Genomic DNA, 27,641 nt, shown 5'->3' on the forward strand with positions numbered 1-27,641 from the left:
TCCAACAAGAGGCCGTATACCATACTGAAGCTAGAATGACCTGGTTGGCGACCAATGCACGGCCAGCCAACGACAGATGACGAGAAGACCAATGGCATAGCTTCCTGCGAATAGACTGTAGTACGGGTGCAAACTGTTGCTGTGAGGAAACGTCAAATCCAACCTGAAAGCCCAGATATCTGCATGTCTGACCTGGCTGCAGCCATGTGAAATCATCAGTTACCCCCCAAGTAGATATGTCATCACTGCCAACCAGTAACCCATAGGATTTATGCCAGTTAATGCATGCACCACTGGCAATGCTCTCTCTCTCTCTCTCTCTCTCTCTCTCTCTCTCTCTCTCTCTCTCTCTCTCTCTCTCTCTCTCTCTCTCTCTCTCTCTCTCTCTCTCTCTCTCTCTCTCTCGTGTCTGTCTTATTGTTTGCGACAGATTCATCATGCCTAAGCCATGCAACCCCTACTGGAAGGAGCATACCAATGTCATCCGCATTATCAACACTCCACGCCAAGCGGGTTCCGGCACTCGACGATGGCAATGCAAGTACTGCAATTTTCAGCTCACGGGTACAATTTCTCATGTCGTCAAGCACCTGACAGGCATTGGCACGACCAACAATTGTGGAGGGTGCAAAAAGGTTCCACAAGATATTAGGGACAAACTGATTGCGAAGAATTTTTCGGAAGTACCAACACCAAAAAAAAATACAGGTGGACAGCACACATAGGATGCGTTTCATGATGCTCTTATTGGGGGATTTTGGTGGTTCATCTTCCGAGGTTCAAGAGGAGCACCCCACTACTGGTTCTAGTAGAAAGAGGGCTCGAGTTGTGCGGGAGGAGAAAGATGGAGGTGATATGGATGCACGTAGGCAAAGCACCTTGCCTTCGTGTGTGAACTCTCTTGCTTGGGTGAAGGAGCGTCAAAAGGTAATTGAGATGGAGATTGCTCGCACTCTCATTGAGTGCAACATCTCCTTCAACGTTTTGAGAACTGAGCAATGGAAGAGGATGGTCCGGGCTATAGCTGATGTTGGTCACACACATTCATGGTCAGGGGTGGAGTATAAGAAGATGCGCACTACAATGCTTGATGAGCAGAAGGCTTTGATAGATAAGGCTTTGGTCCCGGTCAAGGCCGGTTGGCAGCAGTTTGGGTGCACCATCATATCAGATGGCTGGAGTGATGTTCATAGGCGGCACATCATTAATATTCTTGTGTCGTCTTGTCTTGGCACATAGTTCTTGCGCGTTGTGGATGCAGGGAAGGCCGGAGAGCGCATCAGTGGTGAGTTTATCTTTGGGCACATCAAGAAAGCTATTGATGAGATTGGGAAGGAGAATGTGGTACAGGTTGTGACTGACAATGCCTCAAATTGTAAACTTATGGGTGAAATGGTCGAGGCAGCTTACCCTCGCATTTCTTGGACTCCATGTGCTGCGCATTGTCTTGACTTACTTATGGAGGATATAGGCAAGTTGCCTTGGGTATTGCCTATTGTTACAGATGCCACTAAGATGACCACCTTTTTCCGCAAGAAACATCAAGCTTTAGCTATCTTCAGGAGCCACAGTACACTTGATATGATGCGACCCTCAAAGACCAGATTTGCTTATATGTATTTAGTGCTACAGAGACTCTTCAAATTGAGGGATCCACTTCTCCAGACATTCGTGGACCTGAAGTGGAGATTGATGCATCACTCGCACACAGAGCCCACTAAATACATACAGTGACGGGTACTTGATGAGTCCTTTTGGACACAGATTCAGAGTTTGACAGTGGCATTGCAGCCAGTGTATGTGCTTCTTCGAGTCACAGGCATGGAGGGCTCTACATTGGGCTTAGTCTATCATCTCTTCATGGAGATGAAGAGACACATTACAGAGTGCGTGTCTCTGACACAGAACTGGTAAGTACTTGTCTTTTAAAATCGATTATTGCTTTTGTTGCAAATCTTCTAGTAGACTTGTTGTCATTTGAATTTGCCAATTCAACTTTGTTTTATTGCTGAAAATTTCAGCCGAGATGACATCATGGCCATTGTGGAAAGGAGATGGACTTTCATGAGTCGTCCCATTCATGGGATGGCTGCATTGCTTCATCCTTTCTACAAGACGCCAGAGCTTTTCCATGAGCGGAGTCTCTTAAAGCTCAAGGATGACTACATCAATATGATGTACGACATTGACGATCAACTGGAGATTGATGCACAGATGATCAGCTTCATGAACAATCTAGGACCATCCTTTGCTAGAGATGTGGTGTTGAGGCCACAGGCTATCAAGTTTCCTCTTACATGGTGGCAAAATTATGGGAGACAAGGTCTTCCAATGCTTACACATCTGGCTTTACAAGTACTTTCACAGGTAATTGAAAATCTTGAGACTTATAGTTTTTGTACAATGTACTTGGTACTTACTATTGCCATATATTAAATCTCAATGCTCATTGTTGTAGGATTGCTCGGCTGGTGCATGCGAGCGCAATTGGAGCGCTTATTCCTTGATACATACGAAGATCCGCAATCGTCTCAGTACTTCTCAACTAGAGAAGTTAGTCTATTGCCAAGCAAATATGAGGCTTGTGCAAGCCTACCACGCTTTGGGAACACCAAGCAGGTCCACTATTAATTTTCACATGAATGATTGAATCATGAATCATGATACACTCGGCCATTGTACTAAATAATATTTCCTCTATTTTTATTTTTCAACAGGCGGACCCAACACGAGTGAAGATGGTGGCAGATCCTAGTGCTATAGAGGAGGTGGAGACGCAGATCAGAAATGAGCAGGAGGAGATTATTCGGTTGCTTCACAGGGAGTTGGAGAGTGTTGATCGGCGTGTGACGAGGTCACGCGCACGAGCTTTGGCTATTCCTCTACGTGAGCATGCTCCAGACCCAGATAGTGCTCGAAGAGAGAGCATTGGTAAAGGGAAGCTACCTATTCGTTCTTCTCGGAAACGGGCAAATGAGGCTGTTCGTCTCATTGAGACTTCGATAGAGGCAGTAGAGGATGATCTACATGTGGCACAGGTGTCCGTGATGGCAAAGCCAAAGTACGACGAAGAGGGCAATGTCCTGATGGATGGGGACTTGGTCTCTTCAACAGAGTCTTCATCTGCATCTGATGATGATTTTTGAGGATGGGGCCATCACATGGATGATGGGCTAGCTTTGAGCTAGCCATTTAGTGTTTTCTACTACTATATAGACAGACTTTTTGAGTAGGATGGTTTCATTTATGATGGTTGATGAGCCTTTTGTTATGGCGTGGGCCTTGTAGGCTATCACCTATGGTACTTTGTCATTTGATGTTTTCAGTGAAAAATCTCTCTAAATTGTCCTGTACAAGCACCCAAGGCTTTTTCGAGGCTCCCCTGGCGTTACCTTGCAGTTTAGGTGCGAAACCCTAAACCTGTAAAAAACACAGCAGCCTGTAATTTTCTGTTTTGAATCGTTCTGAACGGAGCAAACAGTGAACACGCCTACGCGTGTCTCCAGTGCTCCCGCACACAATGGGACAGTTCCCCTTTCAATTGGACGAGTTTTCACACAAGAAAACTCTCAGTTTTCGCAATTCTTCGCGATGGAAATGTGCGTACCTGTAGGGGATTAGAAATTAGCTAATCAGGTTTTTGTACAAAAGGCTCTTTTCTTTGCAAACATGCAAAAAACCCCCACATTTGTACATGGTCACCTAGTGGGGCATTACCATATGCGCAAAGGGGAGAGAGAGATGCGTGAGAGCAATTCATTGCGTTGCATGAGACAAGGGAGAAGGCAAGTTTTCCATTTGAGCTGTGATCACCTGCACCCACTACTCGCGCACACATTGCCGAGCTGATGTACCATGATTGGGGCGTCGCACATCACATTCAAGCCATAATAAGGTTAAATTGTCTTCAAATTGTGTTTTTTGTGGGTATTAGAGTCAAAGGACTCTAGTACTACTTGTATTCAAACACATAACGCTAAAACTTGCATTATTTGGGTGCTTTTAAAGCCTCCCGTTCCGCTGGTTCACGTTCCGGGACCGTTCTCGTTCCACCGTTCCACAAGGAGACCTGTCGCCGTTCCCTTTCCGTGTTCCGGGTAACTATGATGTAGCACTGCAAATCGTAATCGTCCCACCATGGGATGTTGCCTAGGCATCAACGTAAGTGACCTGGTTGCCTCTTGAATCCCCACAAGAACTGCAATGACTACAGAGTGCGAGTTAAGGATGGGACATGCCAGGCATTTGTACCAAAAATTGCAAAAAATAATTTGTTCCAAGCAACTCTCTCACATATGCAACAAACAACAGCGAAGGCACATGAACTGCCCGACAATTTTAACAAGTATCTACATTGTTGAAATCACCCCCAACAATCCATGAATCTACAGTAGGCAATACATTCAAAATCTTTTGTCAAAACTCAGCTCTATCCTGAGCCAAAGTGGGAGCATAGATACACATAACACCTACCAAAGAGGCATCAATCTCTAGCGTGATCCATATCGCTCTGCCATGCACCAATGTACCATGGTCACACACACAATGATGCCAACGGCGGGTCCCACAGAAATGCATACACCACTGCACCTCTTATAAATGAGTTTATTTACTTATTAATAACTGACAATTTGAGAAATCGTGGGATTTTTTATGAGATTGCCCAATCCAGTTTAGATTCCATAAATAAGTGACTCTACGGGTCACTTCTCAAGCATAAATCAGTACCCTCAATACAAGCATCAAGATCCAACAGAACCTCAGCATTCATGGGGTTTTTTCATAATCAGCCCATCGGTACCCATAGCATTTTCAGCACACAAACGCATCGTCGTACCAGATCAGCAAAATGACAGAATTCAGCCCTCATTCAGCACCAGCGTTTTCAAATTTCAGCCGTAGATCCACAGCAATTTTGCATCCCAGATCATCCGTGCAAATTTCAGCCCACAGCCTCGTCAGCACTTGCAGATCCCATCAATTCATTTCAGCCCTCACAGAACCAAGCCTCTACATCAAGATCCCATCAGCATCTTAACATCTAGGACCACCGCATCAGCATTTCTGCAATCTAAAGCAAATACCTCTCTAGCGATAGAGAGAGGGGCCCTTGGAGGGGGGTTTGGGACCCCATCCGATGTTGGTCTTCTTCTCTCTCTATCACCCACAGAACCTTCACTCACAGTATCATTCTTTCTTCTCTCTCTAGTCTATTGTACATCTCTCATTCAATAAAAGGAACCTTGAGTACGCATTGAGCACTCATCCAGACCATTCATCTCCAACTTCACATCTAATCAATTCCACTGCACATTGCACGTGGGTAGGACAATCGCTTACCATGTGTCCAAAAGCATGGCACTTGAGGCATTGATATGGGCGACCGATAGCCAGAAACATTGTTGACAAAACAACTCTATAGTAGGATCTCTAAGTCAAACTATATCCGGAAAATGTGTATCATCGGGGTTCTATACCTATATCCGTGGCGAACCAATTTTCATAGCCGAGGCATAGAAACAAGGGATCGGGGATCGGCACCCTAGGGCCAAGGGACGGCTGTTTCGGAACAGGGGCGATCGGGGACTCTCACGGCGGTTACAGACTGGCTGCCCAAACTTGGGCGGCAGGTACGTGAGCTGAGCTGGCAGCCAGATGCCAAAAGATTATTTGCTCCGTGAGATGCGCGTTGGACAACTCCGTGGACTGCCAAGCTCCCCCGCCCATACATGGGCAGGGGTTGAACCTCAGGCCCCACCGAAAAAGACAAAGTGCGTAACCAATAGAACAAGGCTGCGTTACATGTAAGTGGGGTCGCTTTTATTAATATATGACGACTTGGGCATATTAGTGTGTAAAGCCTCCCCGCCCGTCCCCTGAGTGGATGGGCAGAGGCGTCGACAGTCTGTAACCGCCCTCAAGGACGGACGGGAATGGCTAGCCGCTAGTTTCAGTGGGGTTGCAAAGGGACGTCCTGAGAATGGCATTCGGAACAGCTAGGCTGTTAGAAATGAGAAATGGCCACTGGACAATTTGAAACCGTCCAATTTTGGGACAGTTTTTAGCCATTTGGAGCCTATTTTCACCATGCTTTTAGGGGGAGTTTTGAGGCACATTTGGGGCTTCCGTAGCTTACAAAAGGGAGGGCTTGGCCTCCTCAATCCTCATTGCTCAAGCCTCAAGAGTCAAGCCTTCAGCTTTCCACACTCAAGTGCCAATGCCCAAGAGCCTCTACTTAGTGTCCTTTCTAATCTAGTGTCTCTCATTGCTCAAACCTCAAGCTTCCTCTCCACTCTCTTATTGCTCAAGCCTCGGCCCTCAAGCTCCCTCTCTACTCTCTCATTACTCAAGTCCTTTCTCGATCTCCTTGAAATGAACTTGCGAAAGGATTTCCCAGCTACATGGATAGCCTATGGACACGCGTCGGTGACATGCGTTGGTGGCATGCGTCGAGAGAACCACCGGACTATAGCCACCATTTGATAGCATCCCCTTGCTCGGGCAACATCAGAGGTCGTAGACATGCACTTGTCACGAGGCTATGGCAGCCAGCTGCCAATAACCTTAGTTGTTGGTTTCTTTCCCTTGATTTTGCATTGGTGGCACGCGTCGAGTGAACCACCCGACAATAGCCACCATTCGACAGCATCCCCTTGCTCGGGCAACGTCCGAGGTCGTACAAATGCACTTGTCACGAGGCTGTGGCAGCCAATAACCTTAGTTGTTGGTTTCTTTCCCTTGATTTTATTTAATTTTTGGGACCATCTTTTCGAAGTCACAAATGGCCTGACATTGTGTGGCCAATGTGAAACGGCCGATGGCCGAGAAAATCACCACAACAGTGAAGGGCACGTCACCACGAGATGGTCAGGTAGATCGGCACTGAAATCCGAGCAATAAGAGGGTCGTTAGGCTCAATTCAAAGTCATTTAGGCCCCACGTGACACTTATAAGTTGGTGGGTACTAGGAAATCAACTCAAAAGAGGCAAAGGGGACACATGGCGGCTCCAGAGCAGTTTGCCAAATTCATCACCAAGAGGGGTGCCCATATTTGAGAAGGGAGCTGATTTTCAAGTCATTATTACTACACAGTGTGTGTGTGTGTGTGTGTCTGTGTGTGTGTGTGTGTTTTTTTTTTAAGTGTGTGTGTGTGTGTGTGAGAGAGAGAGTAGCAAGTGCAGGTGATCACAGCTTTAATGGAAAACTTGCCTTCTCCCTTGTCTCATGTAGCGCGATGATTTGCTCTCGTGCATCTCTCTCTCCCCTTTGCACATTTAATAATGCCCCACTAGTTGGGCTTCTCAGATGATATGTACATTTCTGGGGTTTTTATGCGCCTTTGCTAAGGCAAAAGCCTTCTGTACAGGAACCGGATTAGCTAATTGCTAATCCCCCACAGGTACACACAGTTCCATTACAAAGAATTATGAAAACAGAGAGTTTTCTCGCGTGAAAACTCATCCGATTCAAAGGGGAACTGTCCCATTGCGTGTGGGAGCACCTGGGACACTTGTAGGCGTGTTCGCTCAGCTCAAAATGAACCAAAACAGAAAATTACAGCCTGCTGTGTTTTTTTGCAGGTTTAGGGTTTTGCACCTAAACTGTAAGAAATTACCAGGTGAGTCTTGTGAAAGCCTTGAGATGCCTGTAAGGGGTTTTGGGCACCCGACAATGACAAAACATAGAATTACAGCACAATGACATTGAGCGGTAGCTCACTGGAAAGCTTCCAAAATGCAAGGGAAAGTGTCTTTGAAGTGTAGTTTTGTCCTACAGGGGTTCGGCGCGGTTATGCTAGCAAAATTCGGTCAAAAACCTGTAATTACAGCCATGGACAAGTTTGGACAGCTTGGTGAGAGTTAGGTGGACGCGTTCGGATCGTGTATTTGCAATAAGAATAAAGAAATACCAAAAGGGGCACCAGTCTTTGGGGCCTACAGGGTGTCGCTGTCTGCTTGAAGTACTCTAGCTGCCAAGCCATGTTTTTGTTTGAAGTGTTAAATTCCAATCACGGGTTTATTTGTGAAGTTCCTCTGTATCATGGGGCTTAACAATGTAAAGATCGGGCAAAAGCTAAAGTCTACCGTCCTCTAGCGAGTCTACGGGCCGGTTTCATGGTTCCGTCCCCAAGACAAAATCACTTTTTCCTTAAGAAGTGAGCCTTGGTTTGTTTTCGGTGAGGACACAAAGCACAAGAACTTGGAATTACACTATGGCTGACAAAGCGAATGACACCAGGGAAGAGGATTCCTCTTCATAGGACAAACAGGTTGTTCCTTCTCCAGTGTTCGAGGTTGACGAGACTGTTCACGGCCACCCCTAGCTGAACCTTTTGTTGATGTGAATACTCCACAAGGTCAAGGGTTTATGACTGGGCAACTAGACAAGGATGCGTTCACGACACAGTTGTTTGATGCTGTGAATGTGCTTTCTCCGTTGGTGCAGAATCCTAGGTTTATGGAAATTCTGCAAGCGCCACCAGTGTTACAGCATACAAGGCAGCTTTCTCATGCAACAGAGCCCATTGAGGCTCAAGCCCAGGTACCTTATGTGTCTTAGCAGGGCATGGAGCACTCGCAGAAGTCGGTTGGGGCTCCAAGATAAATTCCTTCTGTCCACGAGTAGGTAGTTAGGACGCTTATTCCACAAGCTATACCAGTCTAGCCAGCCACCTTCTAGAGTCCAAATGTTGCATTAAATGGACAGGGAACGACTTTCCAAGCTATGCAACAAGTTCTTCCACCACCCACAGTACCACATGGGTATTTCGGGAATGGATCTTTGTTTCAACGCATGGCTGGTTATGCGCCTGAAAACCAGCAATATATCCCAGGAACAGTCTTTGGGGGTATGCAAGGGATAATGTCAAACCCCATGTATGGTAATATTGGCATGTAGCAAGGGTTTCAATGCAAGCATGGCCAGTTTAGGGTGCCAGAGGGAGATTTTGTCATGGCTGTTTTTTCCAACCAGCAGGCAAATATGGCACTAGGGAACCAAAATGTTAACGGCCTAGGGGCACAGATGATCCCCACCAGAAAAGCCAAGTTCAAACATGTTCATTCTAAGTTCATCATTTAACTCTTTCAAGTAGATCAAGTAAACAAACAGACTGGATTTCATTAATTTGGAAATGGCCGAAGCCGATACAATAGGGACAGACTCGCCCTTCAGTTTTACATCAAGTATAATTTTTCGGCCCTTTTCGTTCATCAAAGTTGCTTTCTTTGCCCGATAATCGACCACAGTATTGTTCTTATGGTACCAAGGGACTCCTAGGAGGACGTCATAACCTTCCAAGGGCATTATGTAAAAGTCCTCGTGCCCCAAATACCCGAAGTTTGCCAATGACATGCGTAATGGCTATGTCCTATTCGGGTGCCGCTAGAACTGCCTCTGCTGGTGGTCCCATCCTATCGGGTGTAATCTCGAGCCGCGCCGCCAATTCGGGTGAAATGAGTTAGCCTTGGCTCCTCCATCGAAGAAAATCAAGGCTTCTTGATCTTTCACTTTGCCCCAAGCTCGGCAAAGTTTTGTACTTGCATCAATCAGGCTTGGGTCAGTACCCATGCAATCTGGTACTAGTCCTGCTTCAAGTTGCCTTTTCTGCCACGTTCCTCTGTTGCTCTCAAACTCTCTGGCCTGTCTTCAGTTTGTTCTTGTTGTGCCCTTTTGGGGCACTTTGCGGAGACATGCCCATGTTCCCCGCAACCAAAGCACTTTCCTTCTTTGATGTAATTGGCCCTCTCTCAAATGAGCTGGGGTCGTGTATCCTTATCTTTCTTTTCTTGGGAACTCTTTCTCTTTCTACTCTCATTGTGAGAGGTATGTTGGGTTCTCAGAGTCAAGATGTCATTAGTGGCATAAGCAAATTTCCCGAATGTATCGCGAAACCCGTTTCGCATGACCCATCAAATCTTGAATAGAACTCAACTTTTGTTCCATGCAGTAGTCTCGGATCTCTGTAGGGAGTTCACAGTATAACCGCTCAATCAGTTCCTTGAAAGAGACCTTCTTAAATGAAGAGGTTGGTAGAAAAGAGTTCCAAAATCTCTCGCAATAAGCATACAAAGAATCTCCCTTGGTCATCCGAAGATGATTCCAAGCGGTTCGTATATCTCGTTCGTACTCCCGAGTCAACCAAGAAGAAATAAAGAGCCTTTTGAATTTTAACCACTTACCTGGAGCTTCCTTTCTCAGAAGAAGAGTCGATCATCATGTTCGAGCATTTCGTTTGAAGAAAGATGTAGCCCTCCTAATCTTGGAGTGCTCTAAGTAGTGCCCTCCAGAGAAGGCTATGTCAAACTGCTGAATGAAGGCAAAAGCCCTCGGGGCAACTCGGAACCCAGAAAAGGATTCAAATTTAATCAATTGTCCACCTTCTTTGAATTCTTTCACTTTCTTGCTTTTGTCTTCAAGGAAGTCATATTGGTTGGCTCTGTAAAAATGCTTCTTCTTTTCATAAAACATATGTCATCGGAGTCTGAACTATCAAAGAATGACTACTCTGTAGAATTGTCAGAAACTGGGCACCTTTTTCTTGCCCTTTTCGAAGCTTTGCTTTTTGCTTCGCTTTTTGCCTTTTCTGTCCTCCTCGCTCGAGTGAGAAGAGCTACAAAAACTTTCAGAAGAAGGACAAGAAAAAGAAGAACTGGATAGTCCTTCAAATCATACACGCTTCTTTTGCTTTCTTGCAGATGCAAAGGAAGATTGACGGCCAGAATAACCAGGGTCAAATGCATCACTAGGTTGTGACACACACACCTCACACTACCCTAAAACTGTGTGTGCACGTGACATTTGTGCAATTTTGAGAAGAAGTCAATTGACACGCACTTTGACATTTGGGGCCATAGACTTCATGTTTTGCTCGTGCAAACTTTGAGGCTAGTGCACATACTCAAGGGCTGTTTTTCCTCACACCCAATGCACCCATTGACCTTCCGAATTCGAGAGTTGGCTCTCATATGCAAACCCCTCGTGGTGACTTGGAGAGTTCTAGGTCCTAAAACCCCGACAGAAACAACCTTTTCTTCCCATCTTGGACACACATCGGGAGGAGACATCTGACATTTTCACCCTCTGCAATTAGCCTTCACCCCTTCTATTCTCTAACCACAAACGCTCTCTCCATTAGTCTCTTGCATCAGCTCTCCATGCAGCCAGACCCCTCCCCTTCTCATCCTCAGATGAGGCCATTGGAGACCCCCTTTGCAGCCCATCACCACAATCCCCAGCCCCATCATGCACGCTCAACAGAGACATCAATGCCAATATGCAAAAAGAATATCTGCAAGTTTGTCCTTTGGGTAGCCATGTGAAATTGTCCTGCACACCCCCCTTACAGTCCTCATCAACAAGGTCTTTGTATGCATTTGGATGGCTTGCCAAATGTGTTGGATCAGGAGTATGCAAATGACACTATGCTCTTTGTGCGCTATGTCACACACACTTTGGACTGTCTACGGGATGCTCTTGCTACTTTTTGCTTGGCCAATGGTGCACTTATCAACTAGCACAAGTCATTTGGTTTTTTTGCGTACTTCTCATGTTGGCGGTGCTGTTGATTGGATGCACCCTTAGCGCTAATTATGGCAACATCGAAGACCTCTTTCGCGACATGCTGGTGCGTCACTAATCCCGCCGCCGATCAAAAAGCTTTACAAGAAGGGTTGGACTTTGCCTGTGGCGTCAAGACTGAACTTATTTCGTTGTTTGGTTTTTAAGCGAATGGTGAAGCATATTTGTGGCAATGGCATCATGGCCGTTGCCATCACTAATGCATTTCTTGAGCACATCCTCTGTAAAGTGCCCTCCAATCAACTCTATCGTAAGCCTTCCCAAAATCAAGAAGCATAATAGCTACCGTCTGTCTTGACTGGCATGCCCACTCAATTGCCTCATAGAATGTGAAGATGTTGTCTAAAATGCACTGGTCCTTCACAAAACCTCTCAAAGGAAGCATGGATCAGACTAGGTAGAAATGTTCTCGAGCGCATACTAATCATGAAAAAAAAGATCTTTTTATCACACAAGACATGAGAATGATCAGCCTCTGCTTCAAAAAGACGATGCATCTCCGCCTTTTGGTAGACGAAGTGTCCTCCTCGGAACTGGCGCCCCTCTCGGTATTTCTTTTTATATTAATCTGTGCAAAGTGCAAGGAAGTTCGCGGCACTCACGCTCAGACTCTGCGTGCAGATGCTCTGAGTAATGAGGCCCAAAAGACCTATTTCATGTTACAAGGATTGCCCTAGAAGCAGAGCCCCAAAAGTATAACTCAAAACCTTTGCTCCAAAAGCTGCCAAAAAATCAGCCAGCGTAATATGGGGAAAAATCGTTTGGGCTGCCACGTCATCAACTCAACGAAAATAGCGGAGGTTTCTACTGCCTGCCACGTCAGCCTGTCACAACGCATTTTCCGATGGAAATTGCAGTGCGTTTTACGGGCTGCTTCCACGTCAGTAGGGTGTGTGTGTGTGTATCTGGAGGCTTGCCACATCACCAGTTTGTGACAGTGAAACAGGGTTGCCCATTGTCTCCTACTCTATTTGGTATGTATGTTGATGAGGTGTGTGATTACATTGACAGAGAGGGTGATAGAGGTGCCGAGCTGGCAGGGACGTGGATCCCATTGTCGTTATATGCTGATGATATTGTGTTGATCTGTGACTCACCAGAGGGTATGCAGCGACAGTTCGATGCATTACACAGTTTTGCAGAGGATAGTGGATTGTCTGTAAACCTTGGTAAAACCAAGATTATGGTGTTTAGTACCACACCAAAGTGGATTAGGAGATCGACACAGACTTTCACATATGGTTAGGAGATTGTAGAGTATACAGATGCATACACTTACCTTGGGGTTGTCTTCACTGGGCCGAGGTTTTCTTTGGGGAGAGCAGCAGAGACTAGACTGACAAGAGCTTTAGGGGCCTTGGGAGGCTTGGAGAGGATGTGTTCGCAGGTCAGTTCCAGGAACCTCGAACAAAGTTATGGCTCTTTAATACTTTAGTAGCCTCAGCTATATTGTATGAGGTACAGATATAGGGACCTTCTATAGGCCAAGATGGTTGGAGACGCATGGAGAGACCCTTGGTATCTATGATCTCTCGATTGATCAGAACCAAGGCCTCCGTACCCAACGCCATCATTCGAGCAAAGTTAGTTGCCCCTCCTATGAAGATTAAGGCGCTTACCAGATCAATCTCCTTTGTGCACAACTTGTGGGATACTACTAGAGACAGATATGCTAGACTGGCCCTTGAGTCTTCCAGGCAGTTAAGTCTTGAGGGGGACACTTCACGCTGGAATGCACAGATGACATCATGGTTTCAGACCCATGGCTCACCTGTAAGGTGCAACGGAAGTGAATGTTGAACATTGCTCAAGATGAGTGCTCCGAATTGTGCTCAAGGGTTCCTTTTACTTTGGAAGGGAGAGCCTTCCGTTCCTTCAGTGAGAGAGTGCAAATGATCACAAACAAAGTGGATGAACACTGTGAATGACCGTGCTGAGATTGAGAGATAGAGAGAGAAGAATACGACACCAAAATGTTGTCAAACCCTCCTCCGAAGGCCCCACTCTCTATGGCGAGAGCGGTCTACTATTGATTGCACAAATCTCTACAATGCTTGGACTTGCCGGCGATGTGGACGACGATGAGGACGACGACGAGACGGGCCGAAATCTGAAAATGCTAAGGGCTGAAATCTGCAAACCTTTATCTGCTGAATTCTGACTCTATGTCGGTGACGATGGCGATGACTACGATGCAACGACAACGCGCTGAAACGCAGATTTCAGCGCAGATGCTGAAATCTGCGTTTCCCGGGCTGAAACTGAGAACTTTGCGGGATCTGACCGTGCGGCGAGGATCTGCATCTGTGCCTGAACTTGAGAAAAGAGTTGCAACATCTCTTTCTTGTGTCGATTGTTCCTTGCTTGTCTTGCTTTGTTCTCGTGATCAAATTTTGCTTCTCTTTCTTTGTTCTCGCGATCAAATTCTGCTTTTCTTTCTTTGTTCTCGCGCTCATGCTCACGCTCTATGGCTGCCATTCTTTCTTCGTATTCATGATCTATGGCTGCCCTTCTTTCTTCGTAGGCCTTTCTTTATGCTTCTCTTTCTGCTTTTCTTTCTTCGTGTTCTAACTTCCTTTCCACAATTGCTTCAACTCCTCCATAGGAATTCGTGCAATCCTTGGCGTAGATGGGGAAAGGGGAGGGTCGGAAAAACCTCCTGGTGGGGAAAATTCTTCTTCACCACTCTCATGCTTATCACCTTCATGCAAAGTATGCATTCCTCTTTGGGTGATGACCATCCACTGAGATCTTTGGTTCTTAAGTTCACGAGGAACTTGGGTTCTTGTGGATCTTGGGTCTTGAGTTCTTCAGGTTCTTGAGGGTCTTAGAGGTTCTTGAGTTGTTGAGTTCTTGAGGTTCTTCTTTCGCTTACAATCTGTGTTAGAGAAAGATCTTCTCTTCACCTAATTTTGGCTCTTTTCCACCGGGCGCACCCCATGGCAGCCTTGCGATCACACCAAGGTTGCTTTTTCCTACCTCACGACGATTTGTCGGCTGCTAAGTGCACGGTCCGCTCTCAATGAGTGAAAAGAGGAACAAGGAGCCCTTCTTTCTTGGGTTTCCTGTCATTCTTCAAAAACACGATTAGGAATCGACACGCCCAAGAAATCTTGGTTACGTGCGACCGCAACAGGCAAAAAAAAATTGTGGTTCTTTCCTTGAGTGTACAAAACACTGCCAAAGCTCTGATACCAATGTAAGATGCAGCGGAAGTGAATGTTGAACTTTGCTCAAGATGAGTGCTCCGAACACTGCTCAAGAGTTCCTTTTACTTACAGAAGGGAGAGCCTTCCGTTCCTTTAGTGAGAGAGTGCAAATGATCACAAACAAAGTGGATGAACACTGTGAATGAACGTGCTAAGACTGAGAGATAGAGAGAGAAGAATAAGACACCTAAATGTTGTCAAACCCTCCTCTGAAGGCCCTACTCTCTATGGCGACAGCGGTCTACTATTGATTGCACAAATCTCTACAATGCCTGGACTTGCCGACGATGTCGACGATGATGAGGACGATGACGAGACGGGCTGAAATTTGAAAATGCTAAGGGCTGAAATCTGCAAATCTTTATCTACATTCTGACTCTATGTCGGTGACGACGGCGATGACGACGATGCAACAACGACGCGCTGAAAACGCAGATGCTGAAATCTGCGTTTTCCAGGCTCAAACTGCGAACTTTGCGGAATCTCACCGTGCGGCGAGGATCTGCTACGGGAAGGTGAGATCTACGAGGTTTGGGACTTCCTCTGCGGGCTCTAACTCCTGAAAACTGAAAACACTGGTTCTAGGGCTGAATCTGTCGCGATGGAATTGCAAAACGTTGAATGTCCTGCTGCTCCAAAAAAGCTAGCGCTGAATTCTGCTGTCACTGTGGATTCTGCTAACGCTAGGGCTGATCTGCTATCTGCGGGGGAAACTGCTAATGCTAGGGCTGATCTGAGGTCGTACTGTCGCCAGGCTGTTGCAATGCAAAAACGCTGGCTGATCTGGAAGCAAAACGCTAGGTCAATGCTGATGCAAAAAACGCTAGGCCTGTTGTCTCTGGGGTCTTGCTGAGAAGGTGCCTGTTGAACAAGGTGCTCCTGCTGCCTCTTCTATCAGAAAGTGCTAGCACTACGTTTCTTGATATACTTGCTTAGCAAAATTTCCCTACCTAGTTTCCAACAAAAGTCCCTTAAAAATAATAAGTGAAAAATGTCAAAAATAGGGAAAATAGGTCTATGCACTGTAAAAATGCTATTGATGGGTTCTGACTGTAATCTGATGATCATGTTGTGTGCTTCCAGAGGATATGTATCTAATCTAAGTGTCTCGACATGCACGGTCTGCGAACAGACTCACAAAAGTGTCAGATCACTTTCTATTCTAGACTGACTTGACTAAACTAAACCCTGGACATGTGGTAGCTTGTCCAAAGACACATAGGGTTGGATGTGTGATGTGATATCACCATGCACACGCTGCCCACTTTGCAGTACTCTCTTCAGGCACCCTCGATGTCTCTTACACGGGTGCAGATTACTAGACTCATTCGTCAAGACCTAATCCAACTAGATACCAAGAGGACATCGATAGAGCCGCCAGAGAAGTTGGGCACGAAGATGGCTTTCTATGGAGAGCATTTTCTCCAGCTCAAAGGAGATGGGTTTGTGATTCGACCCAGCTACATGGATACACATATATCTCATGGTTTACGGTGTGCCATTGGTCAGATACGCACATCCTCACATCACCTAGAGATTGAGACTGGTAGATTCAAAGGGATACCAACAGCAAATAACAAGATATGCCACTTATGCCAACTAGAGCCAGAGACAGAGCTACATTACATATGTTATTGCACATATTGTACTATGAGATATGGAGCCATTTCCACTGCTTATTCAGAGAGGGTTTCGGTCTTTTTTCTAGGGTCATGAGTTATGAGGATCAGAGATGTCTTGGGCTATATCTACTTGAGTTACACAGATATAGAGACACTTTACTAGGGAGACAGAGAGAGAGAGAGAGTCCCAGAGACAGATTACAGATTTCTTTTCACTAGATATGGGACAGTCAAAGGAGCAACCATCACTACAAAGCTCGGCCCACACTCATTCGACCACTACAAGCACTCTCGTCGACCGAGCCTTGGAGCTACGGAGATCCAAACAGCCACGATTGAGGAGAGGGGCTACATAGCATCGACGAAGACTACAGCAAAGGATTCGAGCCATACTCTCTCGATGTCCAGAGAGCAGATGAGGATGGATTCTAGTAGTAGTATCTTTGTTCTAGTTTTGTTGTACCCAGACATGGTATTAGATTCACCATTTTGTAACAGATTGGTCTCATAGGTCATTTTCGCCGTTTGAAGACGTTAATATAGCATGTCATTTCATCATCTCTCTCTCTCTCTCTCTCTCTCTCTCTCTCTCTCTCTCTCTCTCTCTCTCTCTCTCTCTCTCTCTCTCTCTCTCTCTCTCTCTCTCTCTGTGTGTGTGTGTGTGTGTGTGTGTGTGTGTGTGTGTGTGTGTGTGTGTGTTTTTAAATCTTAACTAATAAGACATAATGGAATTTTTACATTCAAAAGACAGCTGGCCAAGGAATAATGAACTGATATGTACAAAAATAACTCAGTATCAGAATTATTTAGGTACAATGATTGTAGGAAAGAGATCCTCTTTCAGTAAGATTAGTAGTAAAAGAACTTCGCCGTTTCTCAGTGAGTATTTCATTACAGTAAGGTTGCTTGCCAAATAAAAGAAAACCCTCCAAGATAAGATAGAGTCCTTACCTGCATCCATCCAAACAAGACAACAATTCAGTTAGCCTTGGATGTATTTTACAGGTATCAATGGACCATATCAGTTGTTATCCATGTCCATCTTATAGGATTTAATTACTTTAGACAAGCTAGGTTATTTAGTAGTCTTTTAAAAAAAAATGAGTGGTACATTTTACTTTCTAATGCGAGTGGTGAAGTCCACCAAGAGTCCAAACATTTCAAGATCCATAGCTCGATAGCTATGCTTAAGCCCAAAAATAGCAACCATATACTTACCTTCAGACTTAGTAATCCCATGGTATCATTGGTATCCCTTTAGACAAAGATAGGTCATGTCCGACCTTTTCCGTATAAGATACCTAATCATTTAATTTCTATTTTTTGGCAAGAGACGGTATCAGCTGAAAACCACTAGCATAGCCAATTAGCAAGGTAGCAAGACTCCCTCTTATTAATATGGAATCCCATTTTTTGAATCATAGCTTGGAAGCTATGCCAAAGCTGAAAATACCAGCCATATACTTACCTTCATAATGCCAAGATATCCACAAGTCATTATCAACTTTTAAAGAACGACAGTGTCCGGCCCAAGTGCCAAGCTGTACTTAAGCCCAGCAATTTGTCACGCCAAGCTAACACAAATTGTTTTTAACACATAACTTCCAACCATGCACGTCATGCAATATGTCATTTTGCTTTAAAAAAGAGTGTAAATTAACATCCTGCAATGGTTAAGAACAAGGCCCCAATCAACCAGTATGCGCACAAACGCCAGTATTACAACCAGTAGCGCACAACTTGCAGAGCCATAAACAACCAGTAGCTACAAACCTGCAACTGCTCGAGAAAGAGCCAATACAACACCCAATAGCAAGAAACAGTCCGAGCATGTGTTTGACAGTAACTCAGCCCCATTCTATGCATACGAGGCCTTAAGGCACATGCTAATCATGCCCCGGCCCAATAGTTTGAAAAAAACCAGTTAACCGTGTTTATATCAACAGGCTCCCAATTGAAGCCAACCATGCCAAAATCCATAACCAGGTACCTTACTACAAAAACCCATAACCAAAAAACCCATACTCAGGTACCTTACCACGAAACGCAGGTAAGGTCCTAAAGCGGCAGAAAAAACCAATATGGCCATTTGTGGCGCTAACACCATTCCCTCATGTGTTTATCCCCATTGGTACAATCAACAAGATAGAAAAACAGTTGCTTTTTATGCACAAGCAGTCCCAAGGCCAACAATAATGCCCATGTTATGATTATGCAGCGGTTTTTCTCAGAACCGACACCTAAATTACATGCAGGTGCTTCAAAAAGCTTCATTATTTTGCTCAAATGCTAGGCAAAAAAGTTTGTCTCTCTAAGTCTAAGACATATACACAATGTAGACGACATCTTTCTTACCATGCATGGTACTGCAACAACATTAAAACAAAAACCGAAGTTTTGTAGTAAGGTACCTGTGTTTCTTGAGCTGCAAGCTCCATTTAATCACGATCAGACAGCAGCGGAAAAATGAGCAGAAAAAAGACCTACTCCAGGGCTAAGTGAGAGCCAAAGTATGCCCTCACCTCTATATAAATAGGATGTCATGCACGCTCCCAGAGCCATCAGTTTTGAATGCAATCGGCCGTCCTCAATCTACGCGAGCCTGTAGGCACCATAGCCTGAGCAAGGTGATCGAGAGTGGACAAGGGCCGCCTACCCCATGTAATGATATTACTTCACGCTTTGGTTTAAGCGGGGACCAAGTCCCAGGTTGTCTTTATTATGCAACCGGGGGGGGGGGATTTTGTGTTTTTGGGAAGTTTTTTTTTTATTAAAAAAAACCACTTATGACTAGTATACGTGCGCGTGTGTGTGTGTGTGTCTCTCAAGAAAAGGGGCTGTATTTTGTGTACAAAAGAGACCTCTGGAGAAGTACAATGGTCTATCGCCAAGAGGAAGTACTAAAGTGGGCTAACAAGGTGTGAATTGTATATACATCATGGTGGCCTATATGATGAATGTAAAAGGAACAATTGTGGGGGTGCATAATGCCATGTTGTGTGGCCATGATCTCGACGGAAAAGAACTAATGATCTCGCCCATCTATTATGAAGAAAGACACGTCGACACTTTCCGCTACCCAAGAGGAGCCCGCTGAAGAGTCCCACTGACTTCGCAGAGTCTGCAGCAGTTCTGTCCAAATGGCTGTCAAAACAGTGAATGTAGGGGAGATTGAGAGCCCAGAATCTGCGCACAGAGAGCCTTCCACATGGTCTTAAGCGTGATGTTGCATATCGTGGTGAAAACTGTGTCTCGGTGGCACAAATCCAGCTCATGACCTGCATCTGGTATCATCTGTAGAATACCTAGTCTATATCCAAAGGGAGTATGCAGGCAGATCAGATTTGTCAGCAAGCCTTGGAAAAAGGTGTGTGACCCCAGAAATTACAAAACCCATGCAACTACCCCAAGTTCCAACATCACAAACCCATCATGGATGCCCACTCTAATCAACAAACAACAAACTGTCATCCACACTCGCTATGCATATCCGCAAACCCGAAACAGTGCCTCAAAGACTCAGGCTCCAAAGTACATCTCCGTGACAAGTCGGATCATGACCAATGACTGTTGGCCAATTGCCTACAGGCAATCTAGCATGTGCTATCATGGCCAATAAATGTTGACCAAGTGCCTACAGGCAATCCAGCATGTGCTACCATGACCAATGACTGTTGACCAAGTGCCTACAGGCAATCCAGCATGTGCCCCCAGCTTTCCAACTGTCGTTGGAAAGTGGGAGGATACGCCGGTCCTGCCACACTTCTAACTAGTGAGGACGATGAGCCTTGAGGTGGATGCCGAGTGCGCAAAGAAGCCTCCTCCAAGGGAGACTGTGTACTCAAAAAAGCATAGGGGGGCGTCACCATCGCTCAGAGAAGGCTAGTGTTACTGTCCAAGATCCCAGTCCAACTGAACAAGGGGCTTGCCCTCCCAAATCCATGAAAACAGGGTCGACACATGATCTCCTCTCGAAAGAGCCAACCACTCTCTGATCAGGTGAAACCTCACCTTGAAAGTCCAATCTGATGACATGACCATGATGGCCAATCTCGACGATGTTAAAGACTAGAGTCCCCTGCTGAGCGACAATCGGGTCTCCTGAGATGGGGTCGAAGTACGCCGACCATCCTTGATGGGAAAGTAAAGTAGTCTCTCCCTCGATGAAGGCATGCCAATCGGGTAGAATGGCCTCATCAATCTCTCTCATACGGGCAATATTCGCTCTGCAAATCCCGTAGGTTGCTCCAATAACCTTTGACCCAAACAAGGAAGCATCTAACAAACGACGTAAAGAGCCTCTCTCTCTCTCTCTCTCTCTCTCTCTCTCTCTCTCTCTCTCTCTCTCTCTCTCTCTCTCTCTCTCTCTCTCTCTCTCTCTCTCTCTCTCTCTCTCTCGCATGCCAATCGAGTGGAATGGCCTCATCAATCTCCTCATACGGGAAATATTGCCTTTGCAAATCCCGTAGGTTGCTCCAATAACCTTTGACACAACCAAGGAAGCACCTAACAAACGACGTAAAGAGCCGAGAGAGAGAGAGAGAGAGAGAGAGAGAGAGAGAGAGAGAGAGGATCCATCTCCCGATGGGAAGTGCGCGTCCTGATAAGATCGACAACACATGGGGATCCCCTAAAAAGGAAACAAGTCATGGATCTGCTCCAAAAGAGATGATCGCCATCCTGCCCAACACAGCTGCCCAAAGAAACACGGAGAGTCAGCCTAAAAAACGCTAGGGGCTGCCCCCGGACTATGGTCCCATTCCAATAACACATCTCGTGGGCATCCGGTAGCACTAGCATGGAGCCTAGGATACATGCAACATGTCCCTCCCGTTCCAAGGTCAAATGCATCACTAGGTTGTGACACACACACCTCACACTACCCTAAAACTGTGTGTGCACGTGACATTTGTGCAATTTTGAGAAGAAGTCAATTGACACGCACTTTGACATTTGGGGCCATAGACTTCAAGTTTTGCTAGTGTAAACTTTGAGGCTAGTGCACAAACTCAAGGGCTGTTTTTCCTCACACCCAATGTACCCATTGACCTTCCGAATTCGAGAGTTGGCTCTCATATGCAAACCCCTCGTGGTGACTTGGAGAGTTCTAGGTCCTAAAACCCCGACAGAAACAACCCTTTCTTCCCATCTTGGACACACATCGGGAGGAGACATCTGGCATTTTCAGCCTCTGCAATCAGCCTTCACCCCTTCTATTCTCTAACCACAAAAGCTCTCTCCATTAGTCTCTTACATCAGCTCTTCATGCAGCCAGCGCCCTCCCCTTCTCATCCTCAGATGAGGCCATTGGAGACCCCCTTTGCAGCCCATCACCACAATCCCCAGCCCCATCATGCACGCTCAACAGACACATCAATGCCGATATGCAAAAAGAATATCTGCAAGTTTGTCCTTTGGGTAGCCATGTGAAATTGTCCTGCACACCCCCCTTACAGTCCTCATCAACAAGGTCTTTGTATGCATTTGGATGGCTTGCCAAATGTGTTGGATCAGGAGTATGCAGATGACACTATGCTCTTTGTGCGCTATGTCACACACACTTTGGACTGTCTACGGGATGCTCTTGCTACTTTTTGCTTGGCCAATGGTGCACTTATCAACTAGCACAAGTCATTTGGTTTTTTTGCGTACTTCTCATGTCGGCGGTGCTGTTGATTGGATGCTCCCTTAGCGCTAATTATGTCATATCGAAGACCTCTTCGAGACATGCTGGTGCGTCGCTAATCCCGCCGCCGATCAAAAAGCTTTACAAGAAGGGTTGGACTTTGCCTGTGGCGTCAAGACAAATTTCAGAACTTATTTCGTTGTTTGGTTTTGAAGCGAATGGTGAAGCATATTTGTGGCAATGGCATCATGACCGTTGCCATCACTAATGCATTTCTTGAGCACATCCTCTGTAAAGTGCCCTCCAAAAAACCCCAACCAACTCTATCATAAGCCTTTCCTAAATCAAGAAGCATGATAGCTACCGTCTGTCTTGACTGGCATGCCCACTCAATTGCCTCATAGAATGTGAAGATGTTGTCTAAAATGCATTGGTCCTTCACAAAACCTGTCAAGGAAGCATGGATCAAACTAGGTAGAAATGTTCTCGAACGCATACTAATCATGCAAAAAAAGATCTTTTTATCATGCAAGGCATAAGAATGATCGACCTCCACTTCAAAAAGACGATGCATCTCCGCCTTTTGGTAGACGAAGTGTCCTCCTCGGAACTGGCGCCCCTTTCGGTATTTCTTTTTATATTAATCTGTGTGCAAAGTACAAGGAAGTCCGCGGCACTCACGCTCAAACTCTGCGTCCAGATGCGCTGAGTAATGAGGCACAAAAGACCTATTTCATGTTACAAGGGTTGCCCCAGAAGCAGAGCCCCACAAGTATAACTCAAAATCTTTGCTCCAAAAGCTGCGAAAAAATCAGCCAACGTAATTTGCGGAAAAATCGATTGGGCTGCCACGTCATCAACTCAACGAAAATAGCGGAGGTTTCTACTGCCTGCCACGTCAGCCTGTCACAACGCATTTTCCGATGGAAATTGCAGTGCGTTTTTCGGGCTGCTTCCACGTCAGTAGGGTGTGTGTGTGTGTGTATCTGGAGGCTTGCCACATCACCAGTTTGTGACAGTAAAACAGGGTTGCCCATTGTCTCCTACTCTATTTGGTATGTATGTTGATGAGGTGTGTGATTACATTGACAGCGAGGGTGATAGAGGTGCCGAGCTGGCAGGGACGTGGATCCCATTGTCGTTATATGCTGATGATATTGTGTTGATCTGTGACTCACCAGAGGGTATGCAGCGACAGTTCGATGCATTACACAGTTTTGCAGAGGATAGTGGATTGTCTGTAAACCTTGGTAAAACCAAGATTATGGTGTTTAGCACCACACCAAAGTGGATTAGGAGATCGACACAGACTTTCACATATGGTTAGGAGATTGTAGAGTATACAGATGCATACACTTACCTTGGGGTTGTCTTCACTGGGCCGAGGTTTTCTTTGGGGAGAGCAGCAGAGACTAGACTGACAAGAGCTTTAGGGGCCTTGGGAGGCTTGGAGAGGATGTGTTCGCAGGTCAGTTCCAGGAACCTCGAACAAAGTTATGGCTCTTTAATACTTTAGTAGCCTCAGCTATATTGTATGAGGTACAGATATAGGGACCTTCTATAGGCCAAGATGGTTGGAGACGCATGGAGAGACCCTTGGTGTTTAGCACCACACCAGAGTGGATAAGGAGATCGACACAGACTTTCACATATGGTTAGGAGATTGTAGAGTATACAGATGCATACACTTACCTTGGGGTTGTCTTCACTGGGCCGAGGTTTTCTTTGGGGAGAGCAGCAGAGACTAGATATGGGGACCTTCTATAGGCCAGGATGGTTGGAGACGCATGGAGAGACCCTTCGTATCTATGATCTCTCGATTGATCACAACCAAGGCCTCCGTACCCAACGCTATCATTCGAGCAGAGTTAGTTGCCCCTCCTATGAAGATTAAGGCGCTTACCAGATCAATCTCCTTTGTGCACAGCTTGTGGGATACTAGTAGAGACAGATATGCTAGACTGGCCCTTGAGTCTTCTAGGCAGTTAGCTCTTGAGGGGGACACTTCATGCTGGAATGCATAGATGACATCATGGTTTCAGACCCATGGCTTCACCTTTAAGGTGCAACGGAAGTGAATGTTGAACATTGCTCAAGATGAGTGCTCCAAACTGTGCTCAAGGGTTCCTTTTACTTACGGAAGGGAGAGCCTTCTGTTCCTTCAGTGAGAGAGTGCAAATGATCACAAACAAAGTGGATGAACACTGTGAATGAACGCGCTGAGATTGAGAGATAGAGAGAGAAGAATACGACACCAGAATGTTGTCAAACCCTCCTCCGAAGGCCCCACTCTCTATGGCGAGAGCGGTCTACTATTGATTGCACAAATCTCTACAATGCTTGGACTTGCCGACAATGTCGAGGACGATGAGGACGACAACGAGACGGCCCGAAATCTGAAAATGCTAAGGGCTGAAATCTGCAAACCTTTATCTGTTGAATTCTGACTCTATGTCGGTGACAATGGCGATGACAACGATGCAACGACGCGCTGAAAACGCAGATGCTGAAATCTGCGTTTCCCGGGCTGAAACTGAGAACTTTGCGGGATCTGACCGTGCGGCGAGGATTTGCTGCGGGAAGGTGAGATCTACGAGGTTTGGGACTAGTTCTACGGGTTCTAACTGCTGAAAACTGAAAATGCTGGTTCTAGGGCTGAATCTATTGCGATGGAATTGCAAAACGTTGAATGTCGAGCTGCTCCAAAAACGCTAGGGCTGAATTCTGTTGTCGCTGTGGATTCTGCTAACGCTAGGGCTGATCTGCTATCTGCGCGGGAAACTACTAATGCTAGGGCTGATTTGAGGTCGTACTGTCGCCAGGCTGCTGCAATGTAAAACGCTGGCTGATCTGGAAGCAAAACGCTAGGTCAATGCTGATGCTGAAAACACTAGGCATGTTGTCTGTGGGGTCATGCTGAGAAGGTGCCTCTTGAGCAAGGTGCTCCTGCTGCCTCTTATGCCAGATAGTGCTAGCGCTAGGTTTCTTGATATACTTGCTTAGCAAAATTGCCCTACCTAGTTTCCAACAAAAGTCGCTTAAAAATAAAAAGTGAAAAATATCAAAAATAGAGAAAATAGGTCTATGCATTGTAAAAATGCTAATGATGGGTTCTAACAGTAATCTGATGATCATGTTGTGTGCAACCAGAGGATATGCATCTAATCTAAGTGTCTGGACATGCACGGTCTGCGAACAGACTCACAAAAGTGCCAGATCACTTCCTATTCTAGACTGACTTGAATGAACTGAACCCTAGTCCAGGGTTGTCCACGTTCGACGTACAGGACGTCCCATACGTTCCGTACCGTACTGTACGACTCGTACGTTCCGTACATGAGTCGTCCGGTTTTTTTTTTTTTTTTTTTTTTTTTTTTTTTTTTTTTGGGGGGATTTTTTTGTGTGGGAATGTTTTGCATCTCGACTGCATTTGAACAAGAGCCCAATGGCTGCATTGGCTCAAACCACCATGACCTATGTGCGACGAGGCTTGGGTAGCGGATCTACTATGGCCGCCACCACTTTGGAGATCATGATTCTTCTTTCTTCGGACATTGCCGTTTCCAATGTCCATGGACAGATCTTTCATGTTCTAACTTGTAAGACTTAAGTTACAAGTATTTAGTACTAAGCAGTGTTAGAAAAAAGCCGGGGTCTAGTGTATTTTAACCGGTTGAAATTATAAAATCCCGGTTAGATTTTGAGCTTGCCTCTAAGAAAACCGGCAAATTTACACAAGTTTTAGTGTAATTACCGGCAAAAGCTTCAAATTTTGACCTGAAAACTCAAGTTTTCCCTTATTTTGATCGGTTAGGAAAAATGTTTGTTTCTAGCCCTGGTACTAAGTACTAAGGTCGATGTCATGACTCATATGATCTATCATGTGTAAGACGCATGATTTTTTTTTGCATCGTACGTTACGTCACCGTACGTCTAATTTTTTTTAGTTCAATTAGTACCGCACGTCTTCGTACGTGTACCCGTCGTACGTGACCGTACGTGTCAACTATGCCCTGGTCATGTTGTAGCTTGTCCACGGACACATAGGGTTGGATGTGTCACGTGACATCTCCTCCTTTTCAAAGTGAGGTACTGATACCGAACTGTATGGCATCGAGGGAGATCGCCAACAACATCCGGAATCCTCGAAAGGACTCTTCACCGGCCGACTCTGAGGTGTGGGTCATGCGATACTTGAACTTCATAAAGGTCTGCAACGCTTGTTTCTTTGGGCCGCGCCGAAAGCGACACAAAGTCTTCTGTAGCTCCTTCAATGTTTCAACTTTGTCTATGGACATAGGTCCACCTTCTTCAAGATCCTCCAAGGCTGAAAATTCTTGAAACCACTTCCAACACAAAAACATAAACATACCTATTCCATGTAAAGTGAATGGAAAAAATCTCGTCTTCCTCAAAGACTGTGCATGCAATGTAGATGAACAAATAGACAGAGTGCCAAACCATTCACTACACACATGCAAACAATGAGATCGAATCTTGGCTTTCTGATCTAAATCAATTAACTGTGGCAAATCACAATGGACATGCCCATGCTTGATGCTCAATCTTTCTTGTGCTCTTTCTGAAACTGTGTCATGCCAAGGAAGAGACATAGAATGTGAATTCCTTGAATGCATACTTTTCATCTTTTCATGAGAAATCCGCATACATCCATGCTCATTCATGAGTGAATCGTGCTCAACGTACAATATGTCATGCCTAAAAAAAGGGATCATATAAGGACGGTGACTAAAATACAGGAAAGCATCACGAATGAAACACTCGAACAATGCGTGTTGACTAATCACTCGAACACATAGTGAGGGTTCTTTGGACCTAAGCTCGAGAGACAATATCGGTTCTTCCTGAGGGGGTTCTTAAGACCTAGGCTCGAGAGCCAAGATCGGTTCTTCCTGAGGGGGTTCTTTGAACCTTCACTCGAGAGCCAAGATCGGTTCTTCGTGATTGATCGAATCTGCAATGAGGTTAGCTTCACAAGAAACAATATCAACTAACCCATAATTCTTGTGAACAATCACATCGTGGTCATACAAATCATCATGCTCGTGAGAAATCACATCTTGATCATGCAACTCATCATGCTCGTCATTGTCATCCAAATCATCATGCTTATCATTATCATTCAAATCATCATGCTCGTCATTGTCATCCACATCATCATGCTTATCATTATCATTCAAATCATCATGCTTATCATTATCATTCAAATCATGATGCTTATCATAATCGTGCAAATCCTATGTGTCATGCTTTGGAGAAGAAGAGACTGAGAGAGTCTCCTTTCCCCGAATCTCTTGCATCTGGGTCTGAACAAGAGAAAAGAGTCGCAACATCTCTTTCATGTGTCGGTCGTTCATTGCTTGTCTTGCTTTGTTCTCATGATCAAATTTTGCTTCTCTTTCTTTGTTCTTGCGATCAAATTCTGCTTCTCTTTCTTTGTTCTCGCGCTCATGCTCACGCTCTATGGCTGCCATTCTTTCTTCGTATTCATGATCTATGGCTGCCCTTCTTTCTTCGTAGGCCTTACTTTCTGCTTTTCTTTCTTCGTGTTCTAACTTCCTTTTCACAATTGCTTCAACTCC

At 45.4% G+C, this 27,641-nt stretch overlaps 1 protein-coding gene across 3 annotated transcripts in view; it reads right to left on the reverse strand.

Annotated features, from left to right (window-relative positions):
• Positions 1 to 27,641, reverse strand: part of LOC147455947 (N-terminal acetyltransferase A complex catalytic subunit NAA10-like) — an 80,546-nt gene that overhangs the window by 30,720 nt on the left and 22,185 nt on the right. For 2 of the 3 annotated variants that reach the window (XR_015188423.1, XM_086514572.1), the window contains exon 2: positions 17,176 to 17,363. The exons of the other annotated variant lie outside the window; for it this stretch is intronic. The gene's annotated coding sequence lies outside the window, so the exon portion shown is untranslated. Of the gene's footprint in view, positions 1 to 17,175; positions 17,364 to 27,641 lie in introns of those variants that run through there. 3 annotated transcript variants of the gene reach the window in all.

The sequence above is a fragment of the Adiantum capillus-veneris genome, chromosome 6 (assembly GCF_014529385.1).
Source record: "Adiantum capillus-veneris isolate H3 chromosome 6, ASM1452938v2, whole genome shotgun sequence".
NCBI classification, from domain to species: Eukaryota; Viridiplantae; Streptophyta; class Polypodiopsida; order Polypodiales; family Pteridaceae; genus Adiantum; species Adiantum capillus-veneris.